At 39.3% G+C, this 20007-nt stretch overlaps 1 protein-coding gene and 1 long non-coding RNA gene across 3 annotated transcripts in view; both read left to right on the top strand.

Annotated features, from left to right (window-relative positions):
• Positions 1–20007, top strand: part of LOC137289219 (large ribosomal subunit protein mL41-like) — a 254186-nt gene that overhangs the window by 194445 nt on the left and 39734 nt on the right. The window lies entirely within an intron of this gene.
• LOC137289298 (uncharacterized) lies at positions 13625–18569 on the top strand. 2 transcript variants are annotated; one of them, XR_010957184.1, is made up of 4 exons: positions 13625–13974; positions 14446–14569; positions 15884–16017; positions 16406–18569. It is a non-coding gene; the product is annotated as an uncharacterized lncRNA (long non-coding RNA). The 2 variants fall into 2 exon arrangements; XR_010957183.1 differs by lacking the exon at positions 13625–13974 and having other exon boundaries at positions 14098–14569.

Raw genomic sequence — 20007 nt, 5'->3', positions numbered from 1 at the left:
GAAATTTCAAGATACGTATTACATATATGTTGAAATTTCAAGATATGAGGTTGAAATCTCGGGATTGTTATCTAGAACTTTTCTCTTAATATCGTGAAATTTCAGTTTAGTATGTTGATACTGTCAAGAAAAAACTTCAAATAGCCCTAAACAGCTTCCGTATAGAAGGCCTCTACAGAGAGGGCTTTGAATTTATTGATTTTCTTCAGTGACTTTCAGTAATGTATAAAGACACGAATCAATTTCGTATTCATATACCCACATGTTTCTCTACAGTTGACTCAATATTCAGTCCAAATGTGGGTCAAATTTCCTTCCTTGTATCAGACCGGACAAAGCTGCCTCACAGCGAATAACTCATCCCGGGGTGTCCCTTGTGCTTGACCTTACACATGCGAAACTACCCCAAACAACCCACGTCTGCTCAAAAGGAAATATGTCCTTGTTCATTATTTATCAAGGCTGCTGTCAGTTTCACATTTCTTCTTTACCGCACACAAGACACCGTGATGTTGATAACAGTGGTGCGGGTGTTCGGTCGCCATGGCTACAGCGATAACCTGGACTACGAATGTAGACGTCGTGTTGATTTTGTTAGAGAGAGTAATGTTACATACCAGTAACAGTTTATTCATAATTCATACGTGAATATGTTCATGAAGTGACATTGGTTTCATGTCATTTAAATAATTGCTCACATGATGAATCCCGGGAAATGAAGCAGCTGTGATTCACCAAGTCTGAAAGATAAATGATCGCTGTCATGGATACCAGGACATTGTCAATGAGACAAAGCACAATATTTTGCGTCTGTCACGAAACAATCATACACAGGTCATAGTCTGATATTCTGTAGTTTGTCCCAAATGCAAAGTGCTCTTCCGTATCCCGACTGATCACACTTAGGTGACCCGCTCACATCCAAGATATGGTGTGTGTGTGTGGTGGTGGGGGTGGAGGGGTGGGGTCTGGGTTATCTCGGAGAAAAGCCATTGTTCCAAAGTTACACCTCTTGTGACAAGCACGGGTTACTGACGACCAATTCTAACTCGGGTATTGAGTGGATGAGTGCGTTTAGTTTTACGCCGCTTTTATCAAGGCGGACACCAGTCTTGACTCAATGTACCCATGTGGAGAAACGAACCCGAGTCCTCAGAGAGGGGCTTTAATAACTCATAAAAGGACCGACATCTACAAGCGTTCTGTAAAGTGTTCAGGTGACAAATCGGCAGTTTTGCACACTGGCTGTGACATATGCAGCTGACACATCTCTGACTCATAAAGGTTCAAATCACATGCGATCTATTCACGTCTAACTGACTAATGAGCCGGAAACATGACTGACAGGGGAAACATCCGTGCAAACCAGCACATTCCTTCCCGTATGAGTGTACAAACTCACATTTCAGAAACAGTAATTTAGGTTTTACGCCGCTTTTAGCGATATTCCAGCAATATTACGCGGGGAACAACAAGAATGGATTTCACACATTGTACGCATGTAGGGAATCGAACCCAGGTCCTCAGTACCGTGACGAGCGAACGTTTTAACCACAAGGCTACCCCACCGCCCCAGTTCAGATATAGAACACATGAACAGACGTGTGAAACATTCGTTATAATCACGCTCTTGTTACATCTATGGATAATTCTCTGTTGATTTATCACAGACACATGAATTCGTGTGTAAAGGCAAGAGTAAAAAACATGCACACTGTTCAGCATAATATGCTTTTGAATACGTCAGCTGCACAGCAGTGTCAACCACAGCAATGGTTTCCACAAAACGATTGTGTGCAGCAGTAGAGGTGATAAATATTGCCACATAGAACTCATGCACTTACAATTCTCAACTGTCGGGCAGGGCTAAATGAATGCGACAAATGTAATATGTTAATTTCGTCCATATTGCAATATTAGAATTGAATGAAAATTAATCCATCTGGGTGGTTATAATTCATATCCTCGTCTTTGATCTCGTTAGCACATCCACCTGAACGTATGCATGGGTAAGAGAGAAAATTCACTTTATTACCACTTGTATCCATTCTTGTGTTTCAGTATATTGGTATACTGTGTTTCAGTGCATATATGTACAACGCTTCGGTCAGTAGGCCTGGCTACCTTTGTCCAAGCTAACCTAAGCGCTAAAACTACCTGTGTCTATGTTAAGAGATGGGAGTTACGGCCACCTTAACGCTAAAACTACCTGAAGTCTGTGTTAAGGTATGGGTCACCTTAGCACTAAGTTCGCTTTGCAGAACGGCTCCAAGGACTGAGAGTACTACTACACCAACCATCAAATACAATACAGCACATGTGCGTGTGATCGAATAATCAGTGTATATACGGTGAGACCCGAAGCCTGGTATAGTTATTCATCTGTTTGCAGCTGGTCTAGCTGTACTCAGTATCGTCCTGGGACATTTTCCAAAGGGTGACAACACGTCCGCAGTTGTAGTGATGTAAACTATTGAATCACAGTTTTTGTAGCGTTGATTGTAGTGTTGATGTCCTTGATTGTAGAAGATGTAGATGTGAATGTTCGTGTTGAAACAGCGATGTTAGTGGCGGTTGAAGAAATGTAGGAATGCTGCAGTGGTTGAAAATGAATGGGTTTAAATGGGTCTACCTGCACAAAGCAATCTTAGCGCTACAACGGGTACGATTGTAACTCAAATACCCCAATATATAGGCTTAAGATCGTTGTAGCGCTAAGTATGCTTTATGCAAGTGGGCCCAGATCACTATCAGCCTAGTCATCACGGGTCTAGCTCTCCTAGTCTACACTCGTCACCTTCCTATCTCTCCCAATCCATATCCTCACCTTCCTACCACTCTCAGTCTACACTCATCACCTTCCTAGCTTACCCAGGCCACATCGTCACCTTTCTAGCTCTCTCAGTCTACATCATCAGTTTTCTAGCTCTCCAAGTCTACATCATCACCTTTCTGGCACTATAAGTCTACATCACCACCTTCCTTGCTCTTCCAAGCCACATCATCACCTTCCTAGCTGTCCCTGTCTGCATCATCACCTTCATCGTTCTACCATTCTACATCATCACCTTCCTAGCTCTCCCAATCTACATCGCCACCTTTCTGGTTCTCTCAGTGTACATCATCACGATTTAGCTGTATCAGTCTATATCATCACCTTCCAAGCTCTCCCAGTCTACACTCATCATCTCCCAAGCTCTCCAAGTCTACACTCATCACAAACCTATCTCTCCCAGTCTTCATCATCACCCTCCTAGCTCTCCCAGTTCACATCATCACATTCCTAGCTGCCCCAGTCTACATCCTCAACATTTTAACTCTCACAGTCTACATCATCACCTTCCAAGCTCTCCCAATCTATATCATCACCTTCCTAGCTCTAACAATCTACACAACCTTCTCAGTCTGTTTCTGAAATTGCTTGACAATACATAGTGACGTTAATGAAGTTTCACATGCTGACTAACCTCCCAACGGAGTGTATACTTCATAAGCATATTCTCATACTTTCCCATCAGTCGATCGCTGCGTAGCCACAAACACCAGCCTGTCAGGAACCCTATTGTGAAACAGAAAAATACATATTGATATACACTTACAGGGCGTGTGAATACCTTTCAGCATGGAGTTGTAGAGTATAACATAGATTCTGCCCATGGGAACAGATTTCATCATGAATGAAGTACATGCAGTCATTTGCAGATTACCATACATTGTCGATTCCTTGTGATCGCTGATGACCCCAAGCTGACACTGAAGCCGTATTGTAATGGAGGCAGGGTTTTACACAATGCACAAATGTAGAAATGGACACGGACAAAGATCATAGATTGTGAGCCAAACGACATTAAGTAATTAATATCTTTCGTACTAAACTCTCAACAAAAGTAATGAGTTCATGTGATGTATGTAACCAGGGGCGGATACAACTTTTTGAGAAAGTGCTCAACGCACAGTTCATTTTCTGCCGTTTTCAAGAGGATGCAAAGGTCATTTAATGAACTTTCTGGACAAAAGGTAGGGTGCGCCCCCTGCACTGCACAACACAAAATACCACACAACACAACCCCGCTCCACAATGCCACTCCAAATCACATCACTACATCATACCACGCTGCACAAAACTACACATTATTTTACAGGATCGAATTTCCTGTAATGATACTTGAAATGAGTTACCGTGGTACTCATTACGTGCACTAAACCCCTCCCACCATGATTACGTCTGGATCCACGTCTTATGCAGTAACCCGTGTCAGTTCTCTTCATTTGATGCACCTTTCTCACGTGAAAAGCTAATAAACACGGATGACTTGAGATCTTATTCTCAAACGTTCGTAGCCCTAAGAATTCTTTACTTTGATTGTAGCCGATGTGTTAAGAATGGGTTTAAGAAGTTCGTAGGGCTACGAACGCTTCTAGAATAGCTAGCCTGGTCTGACAGCTGCATTGTTTCCTTGTGATAGCGTGCGGTGGTTTCTGATGACTTGCTCATCCACAAGTCTGTAGGACTGTTGTGGTAGTGTGTGTGTGGAGCATGGTGGATGTGAGTGTATAGGACTGTGTTGTGGTGGTGTGTGTAGAGCATGGTGGATGTGAGTCTGAAGGACTGTGTTCTGATGGTGTGTGTGGAGCATGGTGGGTGTGAGTATGAAGGACTGTTGTTGTGGTGGTGTGTGTAGAGCATGGTGAATGTGAATGTGTAGGACTGGGTTGTGGTGGTGTGTGTAGAGCATGGTGGATGTGAGTCTGTAGGACTGTTGTTGTGGTGGTGTGTGTAGAGCATGGTGGGTGTGAGTCTGTAGGACTGTGTTCTGATGGTGTGTGTAGAGCATGGTGGATGTGAGTCTGTAGGACTGTTGTTGTGGTGGTGTGTGTAGAGCATGGTGGATGTGAGTCTGTAGGACTGTTGTTGTGGTGGTGTGTGTAGAGCATGGTGGATGTGAGTCTGTAGGACTGTGTTGTGGTAGTGTGTGTAGAGCATGGTAGATGTGAGTCTGTAGGACTGTGTTCTGATGGTGTGTGTAGAGCCTGGTGGATGTGAGTCTGTAGGACTGTTGTTGTGGTGGTGTGTGTAGAGCATGATGGATGTGAGTCTGTAGGACTGTGCTGCGGTAGTGTATGTAGAGCATGGTGGATGTGAGTCTGTAGGACTGGGTTGTGGTGGTGTGTGTAGAGCATGGTGGATGTGAGTGTGTAGGACTGGGTTGTTGTGGTGGTGTGTGTAGAGCATGGTGGATGTGAGTGTGTAGGACTGTGCTGCGGTAGTGTGTGTAGAGCATGGTGGATGTGAGTCTGAAGGACTGTGTTGTGGTGGTGTATATGGGGCATGGTGGATGTGAGTCTGTAGGACTGTGTTCTGATGGTGTGTGTAGAGCATGGTGGATGTGAGTCTGTAGGACTGTTGTTGGGGTAGTGTGTAGGACTGTTGTTGTAGTGGTGTGTGTAGAGCATGGTGGGTGTGAGTATGAAGGACTGTGTTGTGGTAGTGTGTGTAGAGCGTGGTGGATGTGAGTCTGTAGGACTGTGTTGTGGTGGTGTATATGGGGCATGGTGGATGTGAGTCTGTAGGACTGTGTTGTGGTGGTGTACGTGGGGCATGCTGGATGTAAGTCTGAAGGACTGTTGTTGTGGTGGTGTATGTGGAGCACGGTGGATGTGAGTATGAAGGACTGTGTTGTGGTGGTGTATGTGGGGCATGGTGGATGTAGGTCTGTAGGACTGTTGTGGTGGTATGTTGGGGGGGCATGGTGGACATGTCTGTAGGACTATGTTAAGAATGTTTTAAGGTGTGTATGTGTAGAGCCTGGTGATTGTGAGTCTTTAGGCATGTGTTTTGGTGGAAAGCCTGGTGGGCATGAGTCTGTAGAAATGTGTTATGGTGGTGGATGTGAATCTGTAGAAATTTGTGGATGAGAAGAGCGTAGTCTATGTGAATCTGAAGGGCTGAGTTATGGCGATGAGTATGGTTGATTTGAGTCTGTTGGATGTGAATAGTAGTAATAGTCAATCTGTAGGAATGAGAATACTGGTGATAGTCAATCTGTAGGAAATAGAATACTGGTGACAATCAATCTGTAGGAATGAGAATACTGGTGATAGTCAATCTGTGGGAATACCAGAGGCACTGTAGGAATGTGTTAGTAGTGACTGTGTATCAAGTGGAATGTGAGGGGACATGCTTATGGAGTCAGGACTCATCTGATCCCGTACACATGCATCTCTAGGGGGAAATAATTTGTAAACGTAATTGACAAGGACAAGCCAAGGAGCCATGTGTCTCATATTTCATGCTACTCTGTTAGTCAAGCTGCTAAATAAACATCTGCTCTCTTAGGAAACATGGCAACAAGCTACAACAGGCCTAGGTAATCCCCATTGTGACAATGCCATATTCATATGAATTCACAGCAGTGTTTAAAGAACGTCATACTCATAAATCATGCACTTGTCAGTTCATGTCTGCAGCTGCAAGGTTCCCTCCTTATATCACTTCCTTCGTGACTTTATGGTGCGGAATTATTGGCTCTCAGTTACAAAGGGCTCTCTTGACACATATCAGTACCTCAACAAGCTCAGGTCCCACGGTACTTTGTAGGTGAAAGAGACTTCACTCCATTGTCATGGTCTCACCATCGTTACAATGAAAATATTGGGTTTCACCCTGTTGTCAAGCTTTCACCATAATGAGATGTAAAGTAAACAGTGTCCTGATAAGGCAGAGGTCTTCCATACTCAGACGGCAAATAACAGGTGTCATTATGAAGAAAAGGTCTCACCATGCTCAGAAGGCAAATAATAGGTGTCACTATGAGGAAGATGCCTCACCATACTCAAAGGGCAAATAACAGGTGTCATCATGAGGTAGAGATCTCCCAATACTCAGAAAGCAAATAACATGTGTCATTATGAGGAAGAGGTCTCACCATACTGAGAAGGCAAAAAACAGGTTTTACTGCATAGACAATGTCTCAATATACTGAGGAGGGAAAAAACAGGTTTTACTTTGAAGAAAAGAACTTACCAAACTTAGAATGGAAATAACAGGTTTTACAGCATAGACAATGTCTCACTACACAGAGAAGGGAAATAACAGGTTTTACAACATAGATGGGATCTCGCTATACTGAGAAGGGAAGTAACAGGTATTACTGCATGAACAAAGTTAAATTATAGTGAGAAGGGAAATAAATGGTTTTACTTTGTAGATAAGGTCATACCCACTGAGAAAGGAAATTTTACTGTCTACGCATGGTCTCACTACATCGAGAAAGGAAATAATAGATTTTACTGTCTAGATGGGCTCTCACCAAACAGAGAAGGAAATAACAGATTTTACTGTCTACACAAGGTCTCACTACACCGAGAAAGGAAATAATAGATTTTACAGTCTAGATAGGCTCTCACCAAACAGAGAAGGAAATAATAGATTTCACTGTCTAGATAGGCTCTCACCAAACAGAGAAGGAAATGATAGATTTTACTGTCTAGATAGGCTCTCACCAAACAGAGAAGGAAATGATAGATTTTACTGTCTAGATAGGCTCTCACCAAACAGAGAAGGAAATAACAGATTTTACTGTCTAGGTAGGCTCTCACCAAACAGAGAAGGAAATAATAGATTTTACTGTCTAGATAGGCTCTCACCAAACAGAGAAGGAAATAACAGATTTTACTGTCTAGATAGGCTCTCACCAAACAGAGAAGGAAATAATAGATTTTACAGTCTAGATAGGCTCTCACCAAACAGAGAAGGAAATAATAGATTTTACTGTCAAGACAAGGTCTCACCCCTCCGAGAAGGGAAGTAACGGGTTTTACTGTTATTACTGTGAAGACAAGATCCCACCACACTAAGATGGGAAATCTATTTCATACACAAGTTCTCACCTTTGGAAAATAATGGGATTCTTGGATAAATCAAAAGTTTAAACACTGTCATAATCCAGTGTAAGTTTCATTTGTTTAAACAAGTGAGTTTTCATATGCCAAATTTTGCAATATTCCAGCTATACTAACATCAGGGACACCAGAAATGTGCTTCACACATAACACCAATGTGGGGAACTGAATGCAGGTCTCTGTCGCAACAAATTCATGCTTTAACCACTAGGCTACTCCATCGCTCGTATATTTGTTGAAGCCAATTCACATCTCAAGTGCAGAATGGCTATTCACATGCAATTTACCAAATGTTCTGCTGAATGTATGCCACCATTATCCCAAATGAATAAAATTGAGTTTGAAAAGAAGGTGGAGAGCACACCATGAAAACCAACTGTGAATTTGCATTGGCCTTCATACATAGTGCTTTGTATGCGGAGGAAATACTGATACTTTGTATGCTGATGAATTTACATGACAGTATCATCAAAATAAGTTTTACATTTTGATACCACCAAAGGGAAACACTTTCTGCTATCAAAATCAAGTTAAGCTTCTACCTGTCGTTTTGTACTTAAACAGGGCGGTATAATAAACTTCCAGAAATTAGTTTTGTAAAATAGCCTCTGTAATGGGTGCATGCACATGGTGTATCTGTTCAAGTTACTGCAGAAAGCTATATGCAGTGGATGAATGCTGTCTCCAAAAAAATAACGACAGGTGATAACTGATGAAAGGAACTTCACACACAGTTACCTTGACCTTTCAGCATGAATGAAATATTGTCTGCCATCTCAACAACCAATGCTCTCAGGTGTCAGCACCAGGTAGAAATTTGAAAACTGCTTTTCATTTCCTAACAAGAAAACATCATACTACTTCAAACAGAGTTTGTATGGTTTGAAGGCATGTCAAAAAAATAATTTGAGGAATAGAGCATTATAACCTCTAGCATTCAGAGAGTCAATGTAAGATATTCATTAGCAGGTGCTTGCGGATGATATTTTGTGTATCAACTGACATTAATTAAAATTTAGATTTTGCAAAATTGTGCAGTTATATCAGTGTTTCAAATATAAATCCGACACGTAGCCTAATGACTTTTTGAAAATATTATGCCAGTATGGTGCAGTGGAGTCAAGTTAGTCAATTGGCAAAAACAGCAGGCCTCACAAACAATGCCTCATTATCAATGATCACTGAGAATGTGAAGAAATATCACTTTGATATAATGATCAATAGAATAAGTATATGACAAATCATATCATATGACACAACACAGTTGGGATGGGATGACTGTACACCTTGTAAAAATGTGAATAATTTAACTTTGTGTTAAGCCCAGGCCAATTTTGTTTGCCCAGTCTTATTATTATCAAGAATAAGAAAAAATCTATAATTTTATTCCCGCTCAAAAATAGAATCCTAATGTTAAGATATATGGGAGCAAGACTTCAACTATCCAAGGCACTTTGTTGAAACGAAAACACCGATATCTGTTCTCAGAGACTTCAAACTGAATTATCTAACAATATTTGCATTAGAAATCAGTGCTTCAAGCACAATGGTGAATGTGAACTTGAAAAACAATGCTTTTGAAAAATGCTTTGACTGGTGATTTTACACAACCACCCCCATGCCTTTAGGTTTTCTGAGGACAAAAATCTGTAAAACAAAACTTTAACTGGTCTGGCCTAATGTAAAAAAAAATGTGGATTTGTAAAACCAGTCCTTAACTTTACCTTACCCCAATAACAATTCATATACACCTATAGGGAGAAGCACTTTGTTCTCCTATGTGCTTTGCAAGGATTATTGCACCTGCCTGGTTTAAGCAGGTAACACTGCACAGGTAAGTGATCACTGTGACACTGCTACACTGCACAGCTGCCGCCGCATATGCAAGAAGATATACAGCCTACAAAGCAGCTGTTGTACACTGGTAATATCAGCTGAAATTCTCAAAAATACTTCTGACATATAACAACTGATAATCTACAAAATTTATCTGATGACCATGGCTTTTTGAAATGCACTTTTCAATAGGTTAACACAATGAGTTTCTAGCTCTTTGTTTGTCAAACAATCCAGCATGATATGAAGGACTTCGATCTGATTAAACAGCAGGCCATAACATGCATGTAAAGCTAGGTGAAATATGGTGTAGGCAGGCACAGTCAGGTTACAGGAAGTAAGGTTATCACACAGAGGTTTATTCAGTATTTCAAGCCTATAGTACAGTTGTGTTGTTATATTTTCACATTGCAGAATCACATGGAAATATAAATATACTTTTTATATTATATATAAACATATTGTATGCTGTCTAATTTCAAAAATTCTTTTTAGAAATACTGAAACAGATAATAGTATATTGATATTTCTTGAGTTGAACAGGTTTTCCATCTGCTATTCATCTTTGTGGACAGTTGAGATCATAGGGAGATACCTGTTCCTAAGAAACTGGTAATGTTTACAAATGAAAAGAATTTGAAACTCATCCTGGACATGGCCTTCATTACAAAAATGAAACAAACATTTTGATCATGTACATTATTCTTTCTAAGGTTTTTAACATTAAAATTGTGTAGTAATTTACAGAAAACTCTTCTTAAACCTCTGTTCTGTTGTTTGAATACATATATTTATGAGCAAATAATGATTTTATATTTGCATTAGGAAATTTTGAGGATTATATTTGACAGTGCCAGTTTTGTGACAATATGTCATTCAATCATTGCATAAGGATGATGGTAAATAACATTTCCAACATCTTGAAATATCCAAGCAACGGGTAAAAACAGACATATGAAGAATGTTTCTTATATCACTCAACAATCATCCCCACTGACATCATCCAATCTCGCTGTTGTTAACAATTATCAGGCAGCAGTGTTAGATGGGGAAATGAATGGTGGATGGGGATCAGTGTTCATGCCAAGAACAGGTAACAAAATATGTCACAGCACTGTGTTCCAAGTAGGGCGGGGACGGGTAGCCCTGATACCCGGGACAGGTGGGTAATGAGGTGGACCCTGTCTCAGTACCCGAACCTGTTCATGTGACTAATAGGTTAAACAATGTAAGATGTCATTCTTTCATGATTAAAAGCTTGTTCTTTCTCTGAAAATTAAGACATCATTTACAGTCACCTGTTTTGAACATAATTCTTAATTAAGATACTGAAAATTTGTAATTATAGCCTCCGAGGTGAAGAATATATTGCCACTTCCTACACATTTGATGAATTATTTATCGGGTGTCCGGGTAGGGTAGGGTCATATGGGTTGTGGTACCTTGGTAGAAATTCTGGACCCACATATGCCGTAGTGCCAAGAATATATTACACAATCAATCTGTAATATTTAGCAATATTTCAGGGGGACACCAGAAATGAGCTTCACACAATGTACCTATGTGGGAATTTAACTCTGGTCTTCAGTGTGACGAGTGAACGCTTTTACCACGAGACTACACCACTGCACCCAATCTGTATTATAACAATCCCTCAATCCGTATGCACCCATTTCACGACATATCTTGCCTACGTTATAGATGCATCTTTTCCATGATAAAGCTTACTTTTAAGCACTTTCTACTTTGATCTTAGGAGCAGTGGGGTAGCTTAGTGGTCAGAGCGGCCACCTTTCATGTCGAATACCCAGGTTCAATTTCCCACATGGTACTATGTGTGAAGAATATTTATGGTATCCCCCTGGTGCCACATCTTAGCTACTACCATTGTCAGATTTCAGATTTGAAAACAGTTTATCACATTGTTACATCACAGTATCTATAGAAACTGACCAGATGTTTCATTCTCACCTCTCATCACCACACCCCACGTCACCCCACCCAAACAACCCCACTTCAAACCATCACGCCACGCCACGCCACGCCACGCCACGCCACGCCACGCCACAGCGCACATACACACATACTGCATGGCCTTCCCTAAAATGATGGCAGCTCTTATCTAAAGTTAAGGTTAAAGCCACAAACATGTACTTGAACATGATCTGATGGGAAAACACGCCTGGGAGTCAGCGCTAAAAGATAAGATTTGAAATTTGAAACACAACTAGGACAAGGTAGCTGTTGTACCTGGGAAACTAGTTCATCTTAGCATAAGTGATGAACTATAATTACTGATCATGTGCGGTTTTGACATTGTTATACAAGGTGATATTTTATAACATTTGTGTTTACATTACTTGTACGTCATTTTCTGAGGGTTTTTCGAGGCTTATTGTCTCAGTTCAGTACAATTTCTGAAAAAAAAACAGCTTTTATATTGCATTGTAAGTTGTACGTTAGTTAACACTTCTTGTTTACATACCACTTTTGTAGCTCTCATAGACTTGCATAACTATCTAAGGTAACAAATAATAGTGTAAACGGCAATTTCTAGAAGGATATGAATAAAAAAATGCAGTGTTCCTCTTACAGATCCATCAAAATTCACTATTTGTTTATTTACTACCTGTGACAAAATTTGGTGTTTGGTACATAAATGACTATTTATTGCAACATAAGTATATATGTTAAATACATGTATACCATTATATGGTTACATGGAAGACTGATCTCTCAACTAACATGGGGGAACCAACTGGAAACTTTATGCAGATAAATTGCTTGAGGATCATGAATCAAACCGCTGAAAAGCATATGCAAATATTGTGCATGTCCACAGCCGTGTACTGAACTCATGACAATAATCTTTTCAACATATGAATTTGTTTTACAATACATCAGTTCATGTGTGAACAGTACCTATACACAGTATGGCATATTTTGCAAAATGTAATTTTACAACAGTTGCCTGAAGTAGGAGGCTACATTTACACTTGTGAGTCTTTTTATGGGAAGTATATAATTACTACAGTTCATTACAGTGATATGTCTACTTGTTTACATCTGTAATATTTGTAGTACTTGTTTACTACAGATTATGATGATCATGATTCCTTGTCTACTATAGCTGATAGTAAATGTTTCATAATTTCTCTGTATAGTTAGTACAGTTCATGATGGTGATGTTACTATAGTTTCCTTGTTTCCTATAACGGTACATTTACTACTTCTTGGTTCACTACTGTCCTATAGCTCACTGCCGCAATTACAAAACACATGCTTGTATGGGGGCTAAATCCAAACGAGCCCATATTTACAGAAAGGTGATGTATGGTTTCATATAATACATCAAAGAAATTCATTTAACTATGTTGACAATACTTTTGTTTAACTGAACAATGTTTCTAGGAGACTGATTCTTCTTACTTAAGCTAATAACTAGAAAACCTCTTAAAAGATGAATACAAAATGGGGCCTATCCTACAAGGTGATTGGTTGTTTTCTTTACCTACAACCTATCACTGAGATGAATATCTAATTTGTATTTTCATTGTGCTTGAATAATAGTAATATATCACCTGTAGAGGATCTATAATGAACACTGAAAAAGCATATACATGTGATGTGAAATACAAGCACATGTTCACACATGCCTGCTATATCAATGAAATAATCTAACACTAAATCACCTAATACTCTGAAGCAGGTAAAAACATGTTCCAGCAACAACTACAACAGACTAAATGTGCATCACTTCATGATGTAATTAATGAGTAATTCCATCCTGAAGCTATTGCTGACCCAGACTGTGTGGAGCAGGTAAATCAGGCCTGTCTGATAAGACCATGCGTGGGGTAATTTAGAAATTCATTACACAGACTCCCCACCCAGACCCAGATCCCCAATCAGCAGACATGAAGTTGCATGTGGCTTCAGGTTTCACCTGCTGATTGTGATGCACGGCATCAAAAATAAAAATAAACCCTTAACCTTGACATTCATTTGCAAGCAATCAATGTATGCATTGTTGATACCAACTACTTCAGACAGGAATAGGCTGACATATGTCACTGTAAATATCCTGTTCAGGAAATTCTGTGAACTATAAATACACCACAGTTTAGCTTCCCTATTTAGGGCAACTTCTTGAAATCATCATTACCAGCTAATGTATTGTAGCATATGGACAATATCACACAAGCCATGTGTATGGATTCCAGCTTGTATAGGGAGGTAATTTGAAGTATTAGCATATTGTTATTTGGACAAAGCTGATGGCAGCTTTATAAACATAAAACAGGTTACAGTAAATTTTAAACTATCATCATCATCATCATCATCATCATCATCATCATCATCATCATCATCATCATCATCATCATCATCACTTACTTCCTGAAATCTGATCTGTGTTGATTTTAACTAAACCATCACTCACAATTGAATGTTGAAATAATATGTCTGCTAACATTCTCTTTATCAAGTCATCAAATGTTCTGAAAGATATGTCAGTAATAGTGAAAATATGCCTAAGTCATCCAGGACTTATCATAATTGTTGTTGCTGTCCTCCTCCTTTTCCTCCTCATCATCATCGTCAACACTGATTTCTTTAAACATCATGTTTTTCCCTTTTGAATTCAACTATCATCATCCATAACAACACAAACTATCTCTGCTAATATTCTCTTTATTGAGTCATCAGATGTTCTGGCAGCTACGTAAAGGTGACGACAACATGAAAAATGATGACAGTCATCTCCGAACAGGAACTGTTACATGTGCCTACTTCACTCATGCAGCCTTCAGCCAGCATGTTCACTCAAACTGTAAGTCACCATTTTCCTCTGTCACTTTATGTTGTCAGTCTTCTTCCAGGTCTCACTTGAAATGTTTTCTGTCAAAGAGAAATAGCTAAATATTTCGTACATAAAATAACTTTGCTTTACCAAAGGGTGCATGTTTGTTGAGGAATAGCAGTGCATAATGAAAGAATCCAGTATTCTGAGCATTGAACAATAGCTGTAGTTTCCAGCTAAAGTTCATCCTCCACTGACTTAGTGTCTGGCAACAGGTGTTTGTCATAATCAATGGTCGACAGTTGCACATACATAATCCTACTTCCAGAGTAAACACACAATGATGCACACATTCTATTTCAGGATGTAATTAGAATACACATATTCACATAGGAAATAGCTTGCATGACTCATTTTCTCTCTAAAACAAAATACAAAACATGACTAGCTATTAGTTTACTGCACAAAGGCCTTTGTTCAACTAGTCAGCTAAATATCCCTAATTTGAGGACCATTCCCTCCACCTAAAGAAGCCTTTAATCAGTCTTTATAATCAGAAACTGTTTGACTGTAGTTGTAATTTATCAACATGAGTGAGTGAGTGAGTGAGTGAGTGAGTGAGTGAGCGAGCGAGCGAGCGAGCATTCTCGTTGTGACAAGCAAACACTTTAACAGCATACATTTCTGTGTTTACATTTCTTCAACATGTTGACAAGAGACTCAAACCTGCACTTAAACAACAGTGAACAAATCGTGAATAACACTATATTGCCTGTTTGCTGTTGGTAAAAAAATAAAAGCTTACATATTTTCCTCCTTTTTGCCTTTGTAGCATGCAAACTTCAAGCATTACAAGGTTAAGGAACTAAAAACAAAATAATACATTTTCTTCCTGTTAGTTTCAGGTAACCAGCAAACAACAAGCATGCATGGAAAGATAGCATTTTGAAAACAAATGCACAGAATTTCCTCATTTGTTTCCTCGTAAATATTTAAATAGAGCCTTGATGACTTATCCTATCTTTTGTTGACAGTTTACAGCCTTGTATAATTTTGTCAGTCTGATGACTGGTCACCCTTAAAGCCTGTATACTATACCCAGGAAGGGAATTAGCCCCTGACTGGCCCAACAAGCAAGTGCTTTAACCACCTAGCTACCTCCTGAGAAACTACCTTATTTTGACCACATGGACACCAATATCTATACAAATCTTATTGAATAAGGCCAAAGAAAGCGAAAATGCTATCAGGGTTGATTTGACATGAAATTCAGAAGAAACAGATAAAAATGGTTCAAAAATGATGAAAAAGGAGTGCTAAATGAGTGTCACCATGGTATTTCAGTCAGTGTTCCATGACGGCCGGAGTGTTGACAGTGATATCTAACACCTCATACCCATGCTGGGAATCAAACCTGGATCAGCAGCTGGACAAGCCAAGCTCTTACCACCACACCACAGAATTGTCTACACTTACAGGTGATACCCTCCTGAGTTTGTCACTGTTGCCTAGTCATTTCATATTAGTTTGAACCACTGGATTCTCAATATTTGTATTCTTATGTGGAATATAAATGTAATCAATTATCTCAGATCCACATCCAACTACTTTAGTTTGTCTCGCACTTTTTCCCCACTCCCTTGCCCTCCCTGCTATAAGCCCTAAATGAAGCAAGTCTAGAAACTGGGAAACTACCTTATTAACATGGACAACAATATATATACAAATGTTACAGAATAAGGCTGAAGAAAGAGAAAATGCTATCATGGTTGATTTGACATTAAATTAAATTCAGAAGAAACAGATAAAAATGGTTCAAAAATTATAAAAAAGTAGTGCTAAATGAGTGTCACCATGGTATTTCAGTCAGTGTTCCATGACGGCCGGAGAGTTCATGGTGACATCTAACACCTCATACCCATTGGAATCAAACCTGGATCAGCTGCTGGACCACTGAGCTACAGAACACCATAGATATGCCTACACTTACTGGTGATACCCTCCTGAGTTTGTCACTGTTGCCTAAGTATTTCATATTGGTATGAACCAATGGATTCTCAATATTTGTATTCTAATGTTGCATGTAAATGTAATCAATTATCTCAGATGCACATCCAACTACTTTAGTCTGTCTCGAATTTTTTCCCGACTGCCTTGCCCTCCCTAGTCCTAAATGAAGCAAGTCTAGATTTCCTCTGAATTTCCCATCTCACTGGGTCTCCTATTCTATTCAAACAGGAATATTTGTTTCCAGAAGAATTATACACATTCAGAGACTAATCATTAGTCAGTATGAGACAACTGAAAATAATGTCATTTTCACATCACATCAGTTATCTAACTTGATCAGTGTTTATTTGACATGATGACGTGGTTTATGCATAAGGATCAATATACAGGGAAGTTTGAATGCATTTAATCAAAACACCAGAATGAAGCTGAGGTCAGAATGACCTTCGATAATCTCAACGGTTGATGGTGTTGACATGGGTGGTGTCCTCCAGCCACAGAGTCTCAAACCTGGACTGACACAGTCCCAGAAAAAAGAACCATTTCATTTCAAAACTAAATACCTGTAACAAAAAACATATAAAGAAGTATAGAGTAAGATTCAAAGCATGCTAAAAAGACTTTCTAATTACAGCTGCTGGTAACTATGGTAACCAATATAGTGCTGAGTTGATCAATACAAATCTAGACTATCAGTCAGGTCACCTTGACCAAATGCTGCCATAGTTTCAGGTAACTGCAACATTATGACATGTATCCCTTTACCTGGCCGCCGCTGCTAAAACAGCTCATGATGTTTTAACACACATTAAGGAACAAATGAATGAGGAGAGGAAGGGGCAGAGAGAGATAAATCATGTTATACACTAGTGCTGCTAAAACAGCTCATGATCTACTAACACACTTTAAGGAACAAATGAATGAGGAGGGGGACGGACAGAGAGAGATAACTTATATTATACACTAGTGCTGCTACAGTTGCTTTGCAATCGGTGTTCGTTTCTTTTCTTTTGTACGGAATGGTCTAGTTCACCATTCCTAGTTTTGGCTCGTCTTAGCTATGGTTGCCGAAAAAAACGCATGGTGTTAAGAGATCGGTGTTGTGTACTGGCGCAGCTATATGACATGTAGTCTGGACCAGACAATCCAATGATCAGCAGCATCAGTGTACATCTGCACAACTGGGATATGATGCCATGTGTCAACTAACTTAGTGAGTCTGGTGGGTGTTGAGTTTCATCACACTCATGAAGTAAAACACCTTGTCCATAAAGTTGTACAATACTAAACTACAAACTACAATATGATATACCATTAAAATAAAGTAGGGGATGTTCCATTTTGTGAGCATACCACTAGTCAGTGTCAAAAGTAATATCCATACAGATGAAACATTAACAAATTTCTCATCATGTGTTTCCCCACAAGGCTTCATCATTTGCATTTTATCAATGTCAAATCCTCTTCCTGTTTTTGAATGGTATAAGATAAAAGAAAGCTAACACCATGAGACATGTTGGTAATATCCAAGTACTGCATTAAGCACAAAACAAAAACCAATGAAATAATCAGTAATTATTACTGGATATTTATAGATGACACATATCCACGAACTAGTGCACGCTCAAAGCGGTAGGCAATAATACTGAAATATAAGAGCAGTTGGTGGGTATCAAGTTTTGATACAGATTCTTGATAATGGCACAAGAATCAATATCAAAATGTCGCACACAAACAAAAAAGAAGTTGTTATCTTTAAAGTTTGTCAATACTGCACGTCTTATCAACCTGTCCTTGTTGTTGAGGTGTCAAGTGAAAGCCTGGAGTCTGGTCTTGCTGGACAACCTCCACATCAACAAACCGAGCCTTGGAAGATGTTGCTGGCTTCAATACTGTTGTCTCCCATCATGGCTGTAGAATTCACTCGAGTCAGGTTGGGAACCCTAGATGAGCTTTTGACATGTGCTTGTGCACAAGAATTGATCAACAGGGACTGTATAAAACTATCCTTCCACCATCATTTGGACTTTTGTTTTTAATCTTGATACCTATGAAGATCCAGGTTAGAATGTTACAATTGCTTTTCTGCAATGACTAACAGGATTGGGTAGTCAGGTAGACTTATCGAGTTGTGTGGATGGATGGACATGATGATGATGCAGCTGTATCCTGACTATTAGGGGGCTGTGCTGAGATTCACCCGACAGTTTGTCACCCTTCGGTGTGAAGAGTGAGTAGTAGAACTATGTTACATGATAGCATTGTTTGAAACAGGACAAAACCACAACTAGACATCAAAACTGGTAACTTCCAAAAGTTTCCTCCCCCCAGTGAATAACCAGAACAGACAATCCAATGAAATTATCTCAAGTTTTTATTAAAATGAATAATTTAATGAACCTGAGAATTTTATTTAGTGATTTTTTTATTTCTGTTGCTTTTTCAGTAATAATATATGTCAAGCCTGTGATATGACCATTCAGTGTTCAAACAGTAATTGTCAAGTCTAAATGTAATGCTCAGTTTGAAAAATACATTTTAAGATAGAGTGGAACATATAAAATTTTTACCAGACCATTCGGCTGGCTAGCTGTAATTGATTGGTCAGACGGAATTCTTTCATCTGCTGATGATGAGTTTCTTAAACCACAATTTCATTTGATCAATAAGTCAGATCTCAGATCATGTTGGGTACAGAGGTTTGAGAGTCATTTGTCTGGTTTACGTTTTGTGTGCTTATCCCTATTTCGACTGACTTAATCATTCATCGTTCTCATTTGAACCCAAACGGACAGTAGTGCAATATGTAGGGTACTGTCAGTGTATGAAATAAGGGCTTGTCTGACTGCTGAGACAAGCAAGATGACTGACAGATGGTGTAAAGTTACAAGACCATTGAGCTTGGTAAATTCTTTACATAGCATGTTCCATACATCCAAGTAAATTCACCTTACCTAAAATCTATTGTTTTATCAAATCAAACATTACATTCAGATTTGTTCGAACACTGAAGCACTGCGTTGACACATATGATCACTAAAACAGTTACCTTTTCATCGCTAAAAATTGAGTTATTTTCTTTCAATTGTCTGGTCTGGTTAAATCCATTTGGGGCTGGTAACATTTTGAAGTAGGTGGGCTGATGTCTGACAGGGTTTTCGCTTATATCATACACTGGTGCTCTACTTTGCAAACTTTGGCACATGCAGTCTTTCAAGGGATTGTAAAATCAGATTCCATAGGGTAACAAGCACATCAGAGAAGACTGAATGATCTGACAGCTGTGATGTGATGAAATTTGTGCCAGATTTTTGTAGGTTTTTTATAAGTGCACATCCAGTCAATACTGACCATACTTTTCAATATTCACTGCTGTATTTCTAAACAAGATGACAAGGGGTATGGTACGTATTGTTATACAAGGCCTTTGCTTCCATCTTTTTTGGATTGGTACATGA

Source organism: Haliotis asinina, chromosome 1 (assembly GCF_037392515.1).
Source record: "Haliotis asinina isolate JCU_RB_2024 chromosome 1, JCU_Hal_asi_v2, whole genome shotgun sequence".
NCBI classification, from domain to species: domain Eukaryota; kingdom Metazoa; phylum Mollusca; class Gastropoda; order Lepetellida; family Haliotidae; genus Haliotis; species Haliotis asinina.
This window is presented reverse-complemented; position numbering and strand designations above follow the sequence as displayed.